This window comes from Felis catus, chromosome F2, assembly GCF_018350175.1.
Source record: "Felis catus isolate Fca126 chromosome F2, F.catus_Fca126_mat1.0, whole genome shotgun sequence".
Lineage (NCBI taxonomy): Eukaryota > Metazoa > Chordata > Mammalia > Carnivora > Felidae > Felis > Felis catus.
Genome location: NC_058385.1, coordinates 75,930,524 through 75,947,220, shown reverse-complemented (window position 1 = coordinate 75,947,220; position 16,697 = coordinate 75,930,524). Strand labels below are relative to the sequence as shown.

General features: G+C 53.8%; 3 long non-coding RNA genes across 5 annotated transcripts in view; all 3 read right to left on the bottom strand.

Moving 5' to 3' along the window:
* Window positions 1-435: 435 nt before the first annotated feature.
* On the bottom strand, window positions 436-6,254 carry LOC109496244. Its single transcript, XR_002152239.3, has 2 exons — window positions 5,555-6,254; window positions 436-606 (listed from the first exon to the last, which is right to left on the bottom strand). It is a non-coding gene; the product is annotated as an uncharacterized LOC109496244 (long non-coding RNA).
* Window positions 6,255-6,302: 48 nt separating this feature from the next.
* On the bottom strand, window positions 6,303-8,336 carry LOC123383105. The gene is made up of 3 exons (XR_006592472.1): window positions 7,760-8,336; window positions 7,203-7,271; window positions 6,303-6,723 (listed from the first exon to the last, which is right to left on the bottom strand). It is a non-coding gene; the product is annotated as an uncharacterized LOC123383105 (long non-coding RNA).
* A 258-nt stretch (window positions 8,337-8,594) lies between these two features.
* Window positions 8,595-16,697, bottom strand: part of LOC109496243 — a 28,752-nt gene continuing 20,649 nt past the window's right edge. For all 3 annotated transcript variants that reach the window (XR_002152237.3, XR_006592457.1, XR_006592458.1), the window contains exons 4-5: window positions 14,774-15,051; window positions 8,595-14,352 (exon numbers count right to left, since the gene is read on the bottom strand). This is a non-coding gene — a long non-coding RNA (uncharacterized LOC109496243). The remainder of the gene's footprint in view (window positions 14,353-14,773; window positions 15,052-16,697) is intronic.

Below are 16,697 nucleotides of genomic sequence, written 5' to 3'. Positions count from 1 at the left end.
TCCCTTCCCAGGCAGGCTTGCCTCCTGACTCCTTTACTGGCTTCTCCTGGGAGCGTTTTCCTAATAAATCACCTGCACACGAGTCCTTGACTCAAGGTCTGCAACTGCAGAACCTTGAGCCTTGGTGCATTTGTGCATCTGTGTCCCTAAACCCCCTCACCCCAGAGCCCCTTCCTGGGTGCTGGCAATATCGTCACAAAGGAGGCACGGTCAGACTGGACTGCCTCTCCCCAAATCAGAGGCAACCTCTTTTCTGATCCAGATCCTCAGGCTTTCTGTGAAATTACAGTCTAAAACATTACAAAAAAATCATTCTCCACAGAGCCTAAAAGGGGCTGGGAAAATCCCCATGATTCCTGCCCACCCCACCCCGCCCCCCGGCCACCTTTATGGCATGATACACAATGTCCTCGATAATTGTTCTCAAGGACTCACAAATAATCCTATTTTGCCTCAAATTCCACCTCCCCTGCAGGCTCATGCTGGAAGTCTCTCCATCAGAGCTTTGACTGTGGCTCCAAAAAAACACCCCGGTCAGAGTCAGACGAGAAGCTGTTATCTCAAAGCTGTTACATCTTGATGTGAATGAAATACCAGTCTCTTCATCTATAAAACAAAGATAAGGCCACCAGTTGGCAGAGTGAAGATATATGATGGCAGAATGTAGGAGAGGGGGCTGAGGAGGGCTACCAGAATCTAAGGATTGACGCTCGTCACAGGGGGCGCCTGGGTGGCTCAGTCAGTTCAGCGTCTGACTTCGGCTCAGGTCATGATCTCGCAGTTGGCGAGTTCAAGCCCCGCCATCGGGCTCTGTGCTGACAGCCCAGAGCCTGTTTCAGATCTTCTGTTTCCCTATCTCTTTGCCCCTCCCCTGCTTGTATTCTCTCAAAAATAAATACACTTAAAAAACAAATGACGTTCCTCAGGATGACATTTCACCAGGGACATTGAAGGCCAGCGCTGTTTCCGTGCTTTCCAGATGTGGAGCGTGAGGCTGGCTCAACCCAGCGAACCAGCGACAGTTCTTCCTGCTACAAGGAACAGAGTCACGACAGCACAGGCAACGAGGAAGTGTATCCATCCAGATAACCAAAGTCCCAAGGTAGGTTTTCCAGACCTGGTTAAGTCACAGTCCAGTGACCTCATCACGGACCCCAAGATCTCCCCTTATTCCCAACACCTCATCTTCATTCTGATGGCGTGTCCCTCCTACTAGCTACCCTCATGGTCACAAGATGGCCAACGGCACCAGTCAGTAAGGAAACGCAAATTAACACCACAGTGGGATCCCCCACACTTGTATTCCAATGGAGAAAATTGTGAGAATCGACCCTTGCCGAGGTTGGTGAAGAGGTGGGGGAACGCATCGTTCACACACCGCTAGTGAGGCTGTAAAATGGCACAAGCACTTTGGGAAACAGTGGGCAGTTTTTTTTCAAAAAGTGAAACATATGCACACCATGTGACCCAGCCGCTCCACTCCTAGGTGTTTACCCAAGACAGATGACAGCATAGGTTCACGCAAGGACTTGTGTGTGGACGTTACACAGCTTGACCTGTATAGCTAAAAGCCGGAACAAGCCAAATGCTTGGTCATCAACAGTTGAATGGATAAATGCATCGTGGTACGTTCATACGATGAAATATCACCCAGCAATGAACAAGAATGAATTGTTGATACACCCAACAGCACGGGCGAATCTCAAAGCAAGTCTGCTACACGGAGGAAGACGGGCAAGACAGAGCACGTACTGTATGATCTGTTTACGCAAAAATTGAGAAAAGGCAAACTAATGTAGAGTAACGGACAGCAAATCCGTGGTTGGCAAGGGAAAGATGACAGGAAGGAGCAGGAGAGAAAAATGACAAAGGGGCAGAAAGAAACGTTTGGGGTGATTCATCTGCTTGCTATCTTGATTGTGGTGATTGTTTCCCAGTGTATACATATGTCAAAACTTATCAGATTGTATGCTTTAAATATGTGCTGTTCACTAATGCCAATTATGCCTCAGGAAAGCTCTCTTTTTTTTTTAAATTTTTTTTCAACGTTTTTATTTATTTTTGGGACAGAGAGAGACAGAGCATGAACGGGGGAGGGGCAGAGAGAGAGGGAGACACAGAATCGGAAACAGGCTCCAGGCTCTGAGCCATCAGCCCAGAGCCCGACGCGGGGCTCGAACCCACGGACCGCGAGATCGTGACCTGGCTGAAGTCGGATGCTTAACCGACTGCGCCACCCAGGCGCCCCAAAGCTCTCTTTTTTTAAGCTACTTGAGCAACATCGAGCATGGGAAAACACCACCAAATATAGAATGGTTTACCAGAGGTCAAAAGCAGTTCACCTCCACTTGGAAAAACCCACTAGACTATTTTGGTGACAGACCAAAGGACACCTCTCTGGTGACCAGAAAGACTGTGGCTAATTGTGCATCTGTGTCCCTAAACCTTATTTATTGTCTACCGTTGGCCATTCATGTGCTAGATGCTGGGGACAAACAATGAAGGCCCTGCCCTTGGTAGCCCAAACTCCAGCAGAGAAAGTCCACGAGAAATTACAACAAAACAGCATTCACACTCTCTCCCGAAAGCATGATGTCTCAGCCCGACGCACTGACCAATTTTGTTTCTCTAAGTCTCCATTATTCTTGTGGCGGCCACCCAACCCCCTTGAGGAATGCATCCTTTAGTGATTAGCTACGGTCAAGTCATTGTCAGCAAAGATTATTTGACGCTCTGTTTCTTCACATCACAGGACACGTAGCTGTCATAGTGTGAACTCATCACCCACATCTTCTACTGTTCCCTTTTTGTATCCACCTGGCCCCCCATTAGTAGATTGGGAGCAGGTATGTTCAGTGAAATGCGTTGGGGTCACACGCCTGGATCCTGACCCTTCTCATCACTACACCATCATAATCTTGGGAAAGTAATAACCCTCCCCGATTCTCGAATCTTCCATCCATACCATGAGAATAATATATAACTTCCAAGATTAATGCGAAGGTGGCTAAGAGACGATCCCTACGAAGAACCGAGTACAGTGCCTGACACGCAGTAGGTGCTCAGTAAATTGAAACTACCAATATAATAATAATGGTTCAAAACCAAGCTCTGTGATTCATCAGCATCACGCCCTTGGGCAAGTTATGTCACAGCCGTCATGTCGGTTCCTCCTTGGAAATGTGAAGGTTACGATGCTTATTTCACAGGCTGTATGTCAGGCTCCTCATGAGAGCTGGGTCAGAGATTCGTTACATTAGCACAAAGGGAGTGCTTGCTAATTGCCAAGCGATGGGCTTGGTGTTGGTGCAATAGGGATGGGAAAACAGAGACATAGTCTCTGGTCTCCGAGGGCTCAGAAAGCATACGCAGCAAAGTATGCTGTAGTAAGAGAGAAGCAAGTTTTGGAAATGCGAGCATAGAGCGGCACTTCTCCTAGGAAGAGGAAAGCTTTCTGGAGGCTACATTATCTGAGCCAAGGCTAGAAGAACCCGCCAGGCTTATCCAAGGACAGGGGAGAAGAAGTGTCCTCCAGGCAGGTGGCCAGCAGGAGCTGGGCACGTCAGAGAGCCGCACATCACCCAGCACGGGGGCTGAGACTTAGGTGGCACGCCCATCACCCTGCGGGACCCCCGAAGGCGCCAGGCAGGCTGGTCTCCCTCCCGCCTCTTGCCCATGCCATTGCTCCTGCCAGCCACTGGCACAGAGCTGCGCCCGTGGCAGAATTGGCCCTGTCACCACTTCCAGACTGACCCGTGTGCAAGAATCCCCGTGGATGTGACAGCCCTCCTCCTGTCAGGCCCTCCAAAGTGACTCCCTGCCCCGAGCTGACACTGGCTGGTGACAATTACAGGGTAAGAGTGACTCCTCCTCACCGTGGGGCTTTCAGATCAGCGCTACTGTCCTCTGGAACATGTATATTTCCCTGTGTCCTCCACAGACAGCCCTGTGACTTCCAGCCCCTGATCAGCCGCAGGATCCTATTTTTGCTGAAGAGGCTGGGCCAGGACAAAGGTCCTAGATGGCTTTCTTTTGCTCCCTCCCAGTTTCCTTTGTTCGGCTGTCCTGTCCCCACCTGACACCCCCAAGATGGCTGATTCCCCCTGACAAATTGGGAAGGAGGGGACGGAGGCAGCCAGCGCTATGGAGCCACTGTGCGTGCTGATAAGTTTGTGACAATTTGCTACATGGCAACAGGAAACTAACACAGGCTGTCAGGTGGAAATGGACTTTGTGTTTAGAGGAGGAAGAAAGGAAGGAAGGGAGGGAGGGACGGAGGAAAATCGAAGGGCACCGTGAACAAAACGTGAGAGAAGGCAGTGCCATGTGGGATGAAGGCAGAGGCAGAGGGAGGCGGGGGCCAGCTCGCGTAGAGACTTGGTAGGCATAGCAAATGTTCAGTGCAGGTGCCATCGGGGATTTCTGGAAGTCCTTCAGTGGGTGAGTGATGAGATCTGATTTGTGTTTTCGAAAGAGCACTCAGGTGCTGTGTAAAGAACAGATTAGATCCTAGAAAGTGATAGAGGCACACGGAGACGAGCGGGGATGGCTGCGAGAAGCTAAGGGAGCTGGGGGGGTGGGGGGCTCACGTGGCAGCCGGGAGAGGGAGAGAAGTGGGCGGATTCAGGATCTCTCTTCGAGAGGGCGCCCACCGGCCTCACGTGCGGGCTGGGCGCGGGGTGAAGCATTCAGATGCACTCAACATGATTCCCGGGACCTGGGCTTCCGCAGCCGGGAGAAGATGGTGACAGTCACAGAAATGGAAAAAAAAAAAAAAAAAAAGGAGGGAGGAGGAGCTTTGGAGCCAAGGTGGGAAAAGTGAGACTTTTTTGCGGTCTGGAGCTGAGGTGCCCATTAGTCATCTAAGTAGAGATGTCAAGGAGCAGGATGTGCGAGCGTGCGGCTTTAGGATGTTAGTGCTAGAGATAGAAATTTGGAAGTCATTACCGTGAAGATGATGTTTAACGGCGTGGAAGCGGATGAGGTCATGTAAGGAGAGGACGACGACCCAGGACGGAGCCGTGGGGTGGTCCGACAGTCAGACCCAGGGCAGGGGAGGGGGCCCGGCAGAGGAGAGGGATGGAAGCAGCCTGGGACGGGAGGAGGAAGAGCTGGAGGGTGAGTGAAGCCAGAGAAGCTTCAAGAAGAAGTAACCAGCCACGTGACCGTGACTAGCAAAGAAAGGGGCAGGCAGGGGAGAGGCCCCGGTCCCGCCAGCTTGGGGTCTGACGGCAACCAGGCGAGGCAGATGCTGTGGGTGGGGTTAGGGCTTCAGCCCAAAGGGAGTAGGCAGCGGAGGAGACGGCAGGTGAGGAGGTAGGAGGACACGGGAAGGGACCCCATGAAGGAGAGCAGAGGACAGCGCAGAAGCCAGCGTGGACGTGGCGGGGGGGGGGGGGGCGGGTAGGTATCAGAACACGAATCATCCAAGGACAGGAGTAGAGTCCATGACCCAGACCGCAGCGGAAGTGACAGAAGTGGGGACCACCACCTGCCGACACAGGGGCAAACAAGGGCAATGCAGAAGCAGGTTCGGGGCACCTGGGTGGCTCACCTGGTTCGGTGCCTCACTCCTGACTTCGCCTCGGGTCACGATGCCACGGTTCGTGAGTTGGAGCCCCGCATCAGGCTCTGTGCTGACAGTGCTTGGGATTCTCCCTCTGGCCCTCCCGCTCGCTCGCTCTCTCTCACTCTCAAAATAAATAAATAAACATTAAAAAAAACACACAGCAGGTTCAGAACGAATGCCATTTGGGAGCTAGGACACGAAGGATGTGGCCTAGAAGCATGTGGTGGCCAAACGGAGGTTCCAGAGATGGCGGGAGCACAGGACCACGGCCCGGGGGGCAACTGTGAGTGCAGGCGGAAGAACAGAAGGAGATAAGCACACATCTCCGTGTTCGCTTGTTTGCTTCCTCACCCTCCCCCCTCTGGAATACACGCTAAGATCAGGACCCGAGTCTCGTTTTGTCCTGTTCCCCCGGCACGTTGCTATGCACTCAGCAAATACTCCCGGAACAAAAAGGCGTGCGAGGTTCCTAACCGGGGCCCGGCAGGTGGGAGCTGGCCTGCCCTTTGGGGGCTCGCTCCTACCCCACGCCTCTCCCTCATTTACAGTCTCTGAGGTTTACACACAGAGCCCTGGGGCTTGCACAGGCGGTGACAGACAAGGGCCGTGGGAAATTTACAGCACAAACAGAAACACTGCCTGCAGGATCAGGAGACCCGGGTTCACGTCCCAGGTCTGAACCACGTCCTCCTGCCCACCCCCCCAGCCCACCCCCCCACCCCCACCTTCCCGCCTCAGGGCTGTGTCACCTGTAAAAAGTGAGGATTGGATTGTGTTCCAAACCTTTCTTTTTGAAATCAGCAGAACCCCTGTGACCAAACCTTTAGGGCTGGTCTGAGATATGAAAGACATCAAGGGGGGCCGGTCTCCGAGGCTGATGGAATCCGGAGCCCCAGAGCTCAGCCACACCCAGGCCCCCCAGGCGGCCGCTCAGGGCCCCAGGGCACCCTTTGCCCACTGGCGGTCCAGACTCCCTCTGTGTGCGCCTCCTGGTGGAGATGCCCGGTAGGGGCAGCCCCTTCCGGGTCGCTGGGCCTTCCCAAAGAGACCATCTCCTCGTGATGGAGCTCAAGCCCAAGCCCCTCTGGCTGGGATGTTGCTCTCTCTGTGATCCTGATGGATGCTGACAGCAATTAGCGGAGAGAGAGATTTCCCTGCAGAAAGATGGGAACATTTATTAAGCACTTCATGCCAGGAGGCAGAACACAGCACAAAATTCATTAGTACTTAGGGCCCCGGCAACCCCCCATTTTCACCCAAGGGCTAAAGGAAAACCTAAACTCCATAAATAAGGGCTACCAGGGCCTTTTAAATCTTGGCTTGCACCAGAGTGGGATTTCCATCTCTCTAATTTGCCGTCTTATTCCCTGGGCATGTCAAGACTGATATGAGTTTGGGGTTTTTTTAATTAAATCAAGCACCTGTCAGGGGGAAGTTTACTTCACCGTCAATGACGTGGCCAACCAGCCATCAGCAGGTATCCGACCTCAGCCACTTCGAGCCCTTTCGAAAGGGCTGCCTCCCTTGGTCCCCTTAAGGCTTAATTTTCTTAACAAATCACATTAGGGGTTCTTAGCATATCACAATGCTGGCACCTCACGTCTCTGCCTGTCATCGTTTCTTCCCCACTCACGCGATGTTTGGGAGTTCTTCCAGGAACGGGTACCGAGCACCTTCCACGTAGCAGACTCCATGCCAGGCCCTGGGAATACAGAGCTATTTTACTCCTGTCTAAAGGGTCCCTGCCCCCAAGGAAATCTCAGTCTTGGGGTGAGGGTGGGGAGCTTTGCTGGCACCACGGCCTGTTGAGCCAGGATACAGGAGGGAAGCCTAATCCAGTCTCAGAGCAAGACACCTGAGGAAGGGGCAACCCAGCGAGGAAGGGTATTTCCAGGGCTGGGAACTGCACGTGCAGAGTCGCGGAGGAGGACGAACAAACAGGACGGGCGTAGGGCCCTGCACGTTTGGAAAGGCTGGAAGGTGGCAGACAAGTGAATGCAGAGAAAAAGGAGGCCAGTGAGTTAGGCAGGGGACGGGTCATGAACCCTTGGAGGCTCTAGCTGAGAGATTTGAACTGTAGCCTGGAGAGAAAGGGGAATCGCAAAAAGCCGAGCTATGCCAGTCGCCACCAATATTTTTACGTGGCAATGATAATTTCTTAGTTGCAAGTAACAGAAACTCAACTCTAACCTGCTTAAATAAATTCTGGAGCTTTGTTGGCTTCAGGCATGGATGGATCCAGGTGCTCAAGCGATCCCATCAGGACTCAGTCTTCCTGTGTCGGTCCTGGCTTCAGTGTCAGACAGACCGTCGTCACATGGTGCCTGCTGGCAAATCCAGTCTAGCCCAACAGCCGGTATTAGCAAACACTATCAACTGCTCCCTTGGTCCAGACGGGATCCTAAATAATTTCTAAGCATCCAGTCATTTAAACCTCTCAATGACACCACCAAGTGGGTGCTATTTTAACCCCTTTCCATAGATGACAAAGTCGAAGCACTGAGAAGTTAAGCACTGGACCCGAAGTCACACGGCTACAAAATGGCAAAATTGGAATAAGAACCCAAGATTGCTGCCACAGTCCACACAAATTTGCCAACCCCTTATCCACCTCCCTACGTGAGCCTCACGGCTTGGAGTCCCAGCAGAAAACCCCTCTTCCTGGGGCGCCTGGGTGGCTCAGCCGGTTAAGCATCTGACTCTTGGTTGCGGCTCAGGTCATGATCTCACGGTTTCGTGAGTTTAAGACCCGTGTCGGGCTCTGAGGTGACAGTGTGGAGCCTGCTTGGGATTTTCTCCCTACCTCTCTCTCTCTCTCTCTCTGCCCCTTCCCCACTCATGACATCTGTCTCTTTCAAAATAAATAACTAAACTTCATGAATTTTTTTGAAGTTTGTGTATTTTTGAGAGAGAGGCAGACAGACAGAGTACGAGTGGGCGAGGGGCAAAGAGAGAGAGGGAGACACAGACTCCGAAGCAGGCTCCAGGCTCCGAGCTGTCAGCACAGAGCCCGACGTGGGGCTCGAACTCACGGACCGTGAGATCATGATCTGAGCCAAAGTCGGACGCCTGACGTGCTGAGCCACCCGGGCACCCCTAAATAAATAAACTTTAAAAACAGAAGGAAGAAAATCCCTCTTCCTGCCTATTCCATCCTAAGACCTGGCTCATCTTAAGACCTAAGACCTCATCAGACTGGCTTGGGATCTACACTCACCCCCAAGCTAACTGCTAAGTCCAGAGAAACAGGATTTGGCAGCTGGCCAGACCTGGGCTCTTCCTGCCACCAGGAGGGTGAGGTGGCCTGTCCCAAACCTCATGAGCTGAGAGCGAGAGGGCTGCTGTCTGGAGGAAAGTCTGGGGGATGTTACCGAAAAGTAAGGGTTGCTAGGCCCCCAAATAAATGGATACCAACAGCACCACAAATAGTAATAATGCCCTTCGTGCCCATGTCCCGCATGACCTTGAAAAAGCACTTTCTCATTCGTCGGCACTCTGGTCTCCGGGACAGCCCTGGGGGACGAGAGGTGATGGGGTCCGTGTTCCAACTACGGAGCCATGTTCGGAGCAGGAAAACATCTCTCCGGGGATCACGGTGAGGAGAAGCAGCCCCAGAACAGAGTCCTCCTCGATGCCACTTGCCTCCCCGAGTCCCACGACCGCAGCCTCCAAGGCCCACGGTCTGCCCGCTTCTTCCTCACGGGAAGGAGGCAAACGACGTGGCGGCGGCCGAGACTGGGATGGCCCCTGGCTTTGTCACGTCTGAAGTTTCTTCGAGGACGATCCCCTGACTTGTGTTTCTTCGGTGTGATTCAGACAGCACCGGCAGGGCCGAGCACACGGTCAGAGCCCACGAGGTGCACACCGAGTTGAACTGAATGAACTGAATGAGGTCACGGACTTCTGCCCCCGCCCTGCCGGCTCCCGGCGTGCTGGCGGTCGCCTCCACGAAGCCCTCCAGACCTGCATCCGGCCGGCTCACCGTCGTGAACGCACAGGGATCGGTCCAGGCAGCTCATTACTCCCTGTGCAGCCACACAGGCCCAGGTTCCAGTGATGGCGCCCCGTGTCGGGCAATTACTTCACGCACGCGTTCCAGAGCTTTCCCGAACGCCCGGGAGCAGTAGGCACTCAGTGGGACACAGCCGGGGATAAGACAAATAATATGAGCTCGGAGCTCATATCCCAGTGTGGAGGATACAAACAAACCAGTACATAAACACCACTCCAGGGGCCCCTGGGCCCCCGGTGGCTCCGTGGAGCGTCCGACTCCGGCTCAGGTCCTGGTCTCGCAGTTCGTGAGTTCGACCCCCACGTCGGGAGCGAAGGAGCCGAGCCCACAGAAGTGCCTGCACAACGTCGGGCGAATGAGCGAGGTGAAGTCGCTGTCATTCCTCCCCTTCCCTACCTGGCTTAACACAAAGGATGTCTCCTGGACGGGGTGAAGGCAGGCCCAGGACTGGAAACAGTGTCTCTGTGCTACCTTCCAGGTCTGTCTCTGCTCCTGCCCTGTTCCCCTTCTCCAAGGGGGAGAAAGGCTGATCTGGCTGGCTAATGCCAGGACAATGGGCCAAACTTGCCAGCGAAGATTCCAGAGTCGGGACAGAAAACCTCTCCTTCCTCCACCTTCTGAGAGTCCAGAAGGACAGGAGCTAAGGTGGACCCTGAGCTTGGCCTCATCGTCCCTTCCTCTCCCTTGAGGATTTCTCTTCCTCAGTCAGGTGCCCTGAGCCCACTCAGAGCTAGGTACTGTGCAGACAGCCTCTCTGCCTCTGTCTCTCTCTTCCTCTCTGTCTCCCCCTCTATCTCCCTGCTTCCTTTTTCTCCAGGGGCGATGCTCTCTCTGTTCTGCTTTGCTCACGGAGGCAATAAGGCAACGTGTTAAGGGCTCCAGAGCCAGACTGCCAGGTTCAGCCTCCTAGCACTTGCTGTGTGGCCTCCCCACGTGGCTTAGCCTCGCACATCCAGTTTGCTCTGTCCACCCAACAGGCGCATAACAATGATTTTCATTTCAAAGGGGAGTGGAGAAGCAGCTCAGAGACTGCTGCGTACATGAAACAGCTCTTTTCGTAGCTCGGGCTACTCTAGGCTGTTTCTAGTAGCTCGGGGTAAGGGAGCTTCTTAGACCATTAAGATGGCCTGAACAATCTCTTCATTTACCAGCCCTCCGCACCGGGCTTGGTGTCGAAGGCTCAGCTAACAGGGACAGGTTCTTGTCCCTTCCCTCTTCTGGGCCTGCGCCCGGCCGTCCTTCCACTGTTCCTGTCTATTCCTGGCCATGATCTCATTGAAAGGCACCCCAGTCTCACCCCGATGTCTGACACAAGCCTTTGGCTCTGTCATTGCAAACGTTTGCCTGTGATTTCCTCTCCTGTTGGGAAGAAATGCCTTCTCCCTCCTGTCTCCGCCCTGACAAGCAGCGAGATAGAAAAACAATTGCCTACCGGCTTCAGACAAGGCCCCCAAAGCTGTTAGGAGCTGCCTCCCGTCCCCCACCCCCACACCTGTTCCCCTGGCTTTCCCCGGGCCCGAGCTGGGGAGGGGAGATCCAACCTCTAACCCTCCTCGGGCTGCGGCATTGACTGAATTAATCAGAGAGGCGGACGGCGGCCATTCAGCCTGAAGGCCACCTGTGTTCCAAATTTGAAAATCCATTCACTCGGGAAGAGCAGAGAGTCCCATGGGAGTCGAGGGATTTCAGTTCGCTGCACACTGCTTTGGGCAAATAAGCAATTTTATTTCCTCTCCCCCACCCCCTTAAAAACATCAATGAAGTGTTTTGTGGTGTTGCTGACAGCACATGTCACTTGGAAGCTGGAAATAAAATCTTCTTTGAGCTATTTATAACTGACTGGCAAATGGAAAGCAATGGAAAGGAAACTAAGACTAGAGCTGAGAATGGGGGTGGGGGGGGCGGAGCTGGGGGCCAGGCCCCCACTCCCGGCTGTGAGCTCAGCCTAAACCGCTCAGAGCCCCGGGACCCCGATTCTCCTGCCCCGCTGCCCACAGAGGGAGGGCGTGTGGACAGACGAGCTGGGGCGGACGGGGGGACACACCGCACACTTTGCGAGGACAAGCGGTGCACTTTGTGAACTGCAAAGTGCCCCTGCCAGGGACACGTCTCGAGGAAACTGAGGAACTCTTTTTCTCGAAGAAGGTGAGCCCAAGGATTCCTGATTCTTTTTTCTTTTTAAAGAAAACATCGAAATCCAGATTTTTCCGTATAATCTTTCACTTTGTGCTTTCTCCAGCTAAGTCGGAGCTTTTAAAATCGGTTAAACAACACCGACGGGCTGGATTCAGGAGAATCCAGGAGATTCAGGAGACCGAAGGTCCCCCCCCGCCTTGGTAAATCGTGTTCTAGCATCTCCCGGTGAGATGTTTGCATGGCCGCTCAAGGAGAACCCACATCCAGGGTCATGACTTCTTCAGGTCCAAATCTGAGTGATCGCGGCTCCCTCTCGAGGCAACAGGTGCGAGCATCACCCCACCCGTTCACCAGAGCCGGGAACCTGAGCCTACCACCTACCCCTCCTCCCTTAGGTTCCGTCCCATTGGATAGTTCTGGAATTGCCATCCGTTACCCCGGGGGCCTTGCCTTGATTCAGCCCCTCCCCGCTCTGCCTGCTCCTTGCCCACCTCTGCCGCCGTCATTACCACAGCCGCTAACTGGGCCCCGCCACCAGGCTTTCCCTTGGTGCGGACACAGCCTCAAGAGCGATGGCCGTGCCTCTGGTCTCTGCCACACCCAGGGGACAAAGGAGGCCAAGTGCCCTCACTTCCTTGAACCTCAGGTCTCAAACAGGCTCCAGTTCTCATCAGAGATCCTACAACACCAGGAACTCTGGACCCCACCCAGGTCCCCAGAGTCACTAATCGGATCAGAATCCCTTCTCCTTCCTGGGGAGGGATGAGTGGGTCGTAGGTATGGAGGAAGGTGCCAGCAGTGCTCCTCCCAAATCTTTCCCTCCTGGGAAGTAGGATTTCCCTTTCCCCCCACGGAAACACGACGAACGGGGAATAAGAGTTCCCATGCAACACAGCAATTCGTTATTTGCAGCAAGACAGGCAAAGAATCGCTTACCCCTTTCAGACAAGCCCCAAAGCTGTTTAGGGTACCCCCGACAACCTTGCCCTCGTCTGCATGGTTCTTACCACGCTTGAAGGATGCAGCTGTTGGGGAGCCCAGGGGGCTCAGTCGGCTGAGCATCCGACTCCTGATTTCAGCTCAGGTCAAGATCTCACGGCTCGTGAGTTAGAGCCCCACATGGGGCTCTGTACTGATAATGCAGAGCCTGCTTGGGACTCTCTTTCTCCCTCTCTCTGCCCCTCCCCTACTCTCTCTCTCTCTCAAAATAAATAAACTTAAAAAAAAAAAGTTAGAGTACGCTCAAACAACTCTTCTCTCGTTTGCATGGTTCTTGCCACGTTTGAAGAACGCAACCGTTCATTTAATGTCCTCAGCTCCCCCTACTAGCCCCGAAGCTTCCTGAGGGCAGGAGCTGTCTCTCCTGTGTCCTAAGGGCTCAGTTCCCAGCCGAGGTGTTGGCACATTGCCGGGCTCAAGAAACGTTTATGCAAGTGAACTACATCTGGTGGCAGGAATACCCTTCAGCCACCCGGTCCCCACGATCCCTCCAGACCCCCCCCGCCCCGCGCCAGCTTCCACTTACAGGGCCACCCCATGACACCCGACCCCCGTGTCGGGTCTGGGCGGTCCGGGGTCTTCAGAGCAGGACCGGCCCCTGCCTCACAGACAGTCCCCTGCTCTGAATGTACCTGACGCACGGCCCGTGTTCCTGGCCACACCATCGCCCCAGCACTTGAGGGCCAGCAGGGCGCCACGCCACAGAAGAGGGGCTCGAACGGCCTGCAAATTGCTAGCAAGGCGATTCCGCTGCCACCCCTCGTCATGTGACAGACAACTATATCTCTTTACAGAAGAGTAGACAAAGGCCCCAAGAGAGACACGTCATCCGAGCCAGGGGTATGGAGTTCATCCCCCAGAGGGATGGACGGAGAGCTGAGCTGGTGACACGCTGCAGTTTGGAAACACACAAGCCTCCCGAAACAGAAAGACAAGGCCAGGGCAAGATGAGGGGGTAGTGCACAGAAGGTTACCTGCCGGAAGTTTCCGTGAGCCTGCTGTGCTGGCAACGTAGGGTAACGAATAGAGAAGTGGCCTCAACCCATACGACTGACTTACCATGAGATCCAGGAAAATAACCTGAATTTCCCCGAGCCTACACTTCCTCCTCTATTGTGACAGTTGAATTAGGACCAACTCTTGGCACCCGCAGTGCCAGCCCTGCATCCCCCTCTTTGCCACACCCTGGCTTCAGCTTAACCGCGTGCCCTGCCCTAGTCCATGGGGTGTTAGCTGTCATAACAAGAGCAGAGACAAAGTGAGCCTGGCTGCCATCGGGCCGGCTTCTGTGCTCCGGTGATCCACCGTGACCCGAGCGTCCCTGCGGGAGCTGCCGTCCCTCCGGCCCAGAACCCGGACCTGAGCCCCACCCGCAGGCTGAACCAGAACCTCCAGCGGAGCGCAGCCCAGATCGGCCTGGCCATCGTACACCCAGTCCCCGGGAAGGCCGGTGAACACGGGATAAATGCCGTTGCCGTATGTCGCTGGGTGTCACGTAGCAAAAGACACTGAGATACTCATCAGTGGGGGCAGCCCAGTTCTGGTGAACTCGTGGCGCCATGCTCTGAATCCGAAGTCATGACGCTGGTGAAAGTCTCGGAGGCATTACCACAGAGGCCAAAGGGGGTTGTTGATCCTGTGTTGGGTAAGTAAGCCAAATATGTCTTCAATGGGGCAAAAGAGGGAAACGAGTCTGTGTAATCATAAAAGCAGAGTGAACTATGTTATCCCACCCCCCCAGTTCAGCCTTCTTGTAGAGATGTGCCCGTGTCACTTCTCTGGAGCCCCACGACCGCCACCCAGCCTCCACTCTCCCAGCTTCTTCAGAACCCAGCTGCCTGCATTCCTGGGCCCACGAGCCTCTTTACAGCAGTCGCTGCAACCTCTGTGTTCACCCTCCCATCTCTGACTCTGCTTCTCCCGCCTCCCTCTTTCCTTCTAGGGATCCCGGTGGTTACATCAGGCCCACCGGGATAATCCCAGATAATCTTCCCATCTCAAGCCCCCTAATTTAATCACACCTGCAAAGCCTCTTCTGTCATAGAGGACATACTCACGGGCTCTGGGGATTAAGACGTGGACATCTTTGTGTGGAGTATTATCCTGTCCACCACAGTGAGTTTCTGACTCCCATCTTAGAAGCGCAGAATCCGGAAACCAGGAAAGGATCCAGAAGAAGGAAAGGATATGGACCGTCACGAGCACTGTTCACATATTTCATGGTTTTCCCTTCTGGTCACGTGGTAACATGGTACATCTCAGCCCCTCCTGGAAAGCCGCCATCCCCTGTGATTTGCTCTGGTCATCGAAACAGGAGCAGAAGTGACTGAAACATCTGTGAAAATCGGTGGCACCGTGTTATTTGTCTGCTCTCTCTCTTCCCTGTCCTGGCAGTTGGTGGCCCCTAGGGCAGCCTGAGTCCCAGAGCGAAGCAGACCCCCAGATATCCCATGATGGACACAGAGACATTAGTGAGAAATAAATTTTGTTGTTTCCAACCACTGAGATTTGGGGGCCTAACCGAGATCGTCCCAGTATTCAAAAGTTCAGGGCGGCCAGGAGCATGTCCAGCACAAGACTCCGTTGTGATTGTATGTCCCCAGGTATGTCCCCAAAGACTCCCAGCCATTGGTCCCGAATGAGCTGTCTTGGCCAAGGCCCAACAACAAAGAATCCAGGGATCAGAGTTCAAACTAAGACTTTCTAAATCCCGCCAAGTACATCCCTCTCGTAACTCTCTGAATACATGCACACGCACGTGCACACGGAGAGAACAAAGCCAGCTGTGCTCCCAGAGAAGCTGGCCCTTTGCGCCTTCTTCCACGTGCCCAGTCGCTTGCACAACCCCAGGCCAGGAGAGCCAGTGTGGTGCAGAATGGGGCTGCAGCAGGGAAGCAGCAACATTGACTCTAACTCACTAGGTCACTCGGAAGGCATAAATGGGGACGAGGATCTAAGCTGACGGATGCGGAAGAGAGATGCCCAGCCAAACGAAGAGACCTGACGGGCTGGTTATAATTGTGTCTGCCACAGCTCCTTGGCCCCAGGAAATGTTAGAAGACAGAAACCCAGACAGCCTGAGTCCTGGTGAGGCAAGCTAGTTAAGGGCCAGGAAAATCCTCCCCCACATATGTACTCACTAGAAAGGTCTTCGCTGGTGACGGCTATTTGCCAGAGAGCCGGGCCTGGAAGACAGCTTGAAGGAAAGGGAGAAAACTATGGTGTGCGGGGGTGTGATTTGGGGGCCTGCATATGGCACGGTACGGGTTGGGATGGATAGGGAAAACAGAACACAATTTGTCTTAGAAGTAAGTCCGGGGCGCCTGGGTGGCTCAGTCGGTTGAGCGTCCGACTTCGGCTCAGGTCATGATCTCCCAGTTTGTGAGTACGAGCCCTGCATCGGGTTCTGTGCTGACAGCTCAGAGCCTGGAGCCTGCTTAGGATTCTGTGTCTCCCTCTCTCTCTCTGCTCCTCCCCTGCTCATGCTCTCTCTCTCTCTTGCTCTCCTTCAAAAAAATAAATAAAAATATTAAAAAAAAAAGAAAGAAAGAAAGAAAGAAAGAAAGAAAGAAAGAAAGAAAGAAAGAAGTTCAGACCTGTCCTCCAAGGGTGTACTTAGCACAGAGGCTGTTCTCAGCAAATGTGGCAGAGAGGGGCTCTGTAACTTGGAGAAGATTAAATCCCACGATTCGGTCATGTCTTTATGTATTCGTCCATTCATGCATTCATTCATTTATTATTCTTTTAAGAAGCATGAATGGGGGCGCCTGGGTGGATCAGTCAGTTGAGCATCCGACTTCAGCTCAGGTCATGATCTCGCGGTCCGTGAGTTTGAGCCCCACCTCGGGCTCCGTGCTGACAGCTCAGAGCCTGGAGCCCGCTTAGGATTCTGTGTCTCCCTCTCTCTCTCTGCTCCTCCCCTGCTCATGCTCTCTCTCTCTCTTGCTCTCCTTCAAAAAAATAAATAAAAATATTAAAAAA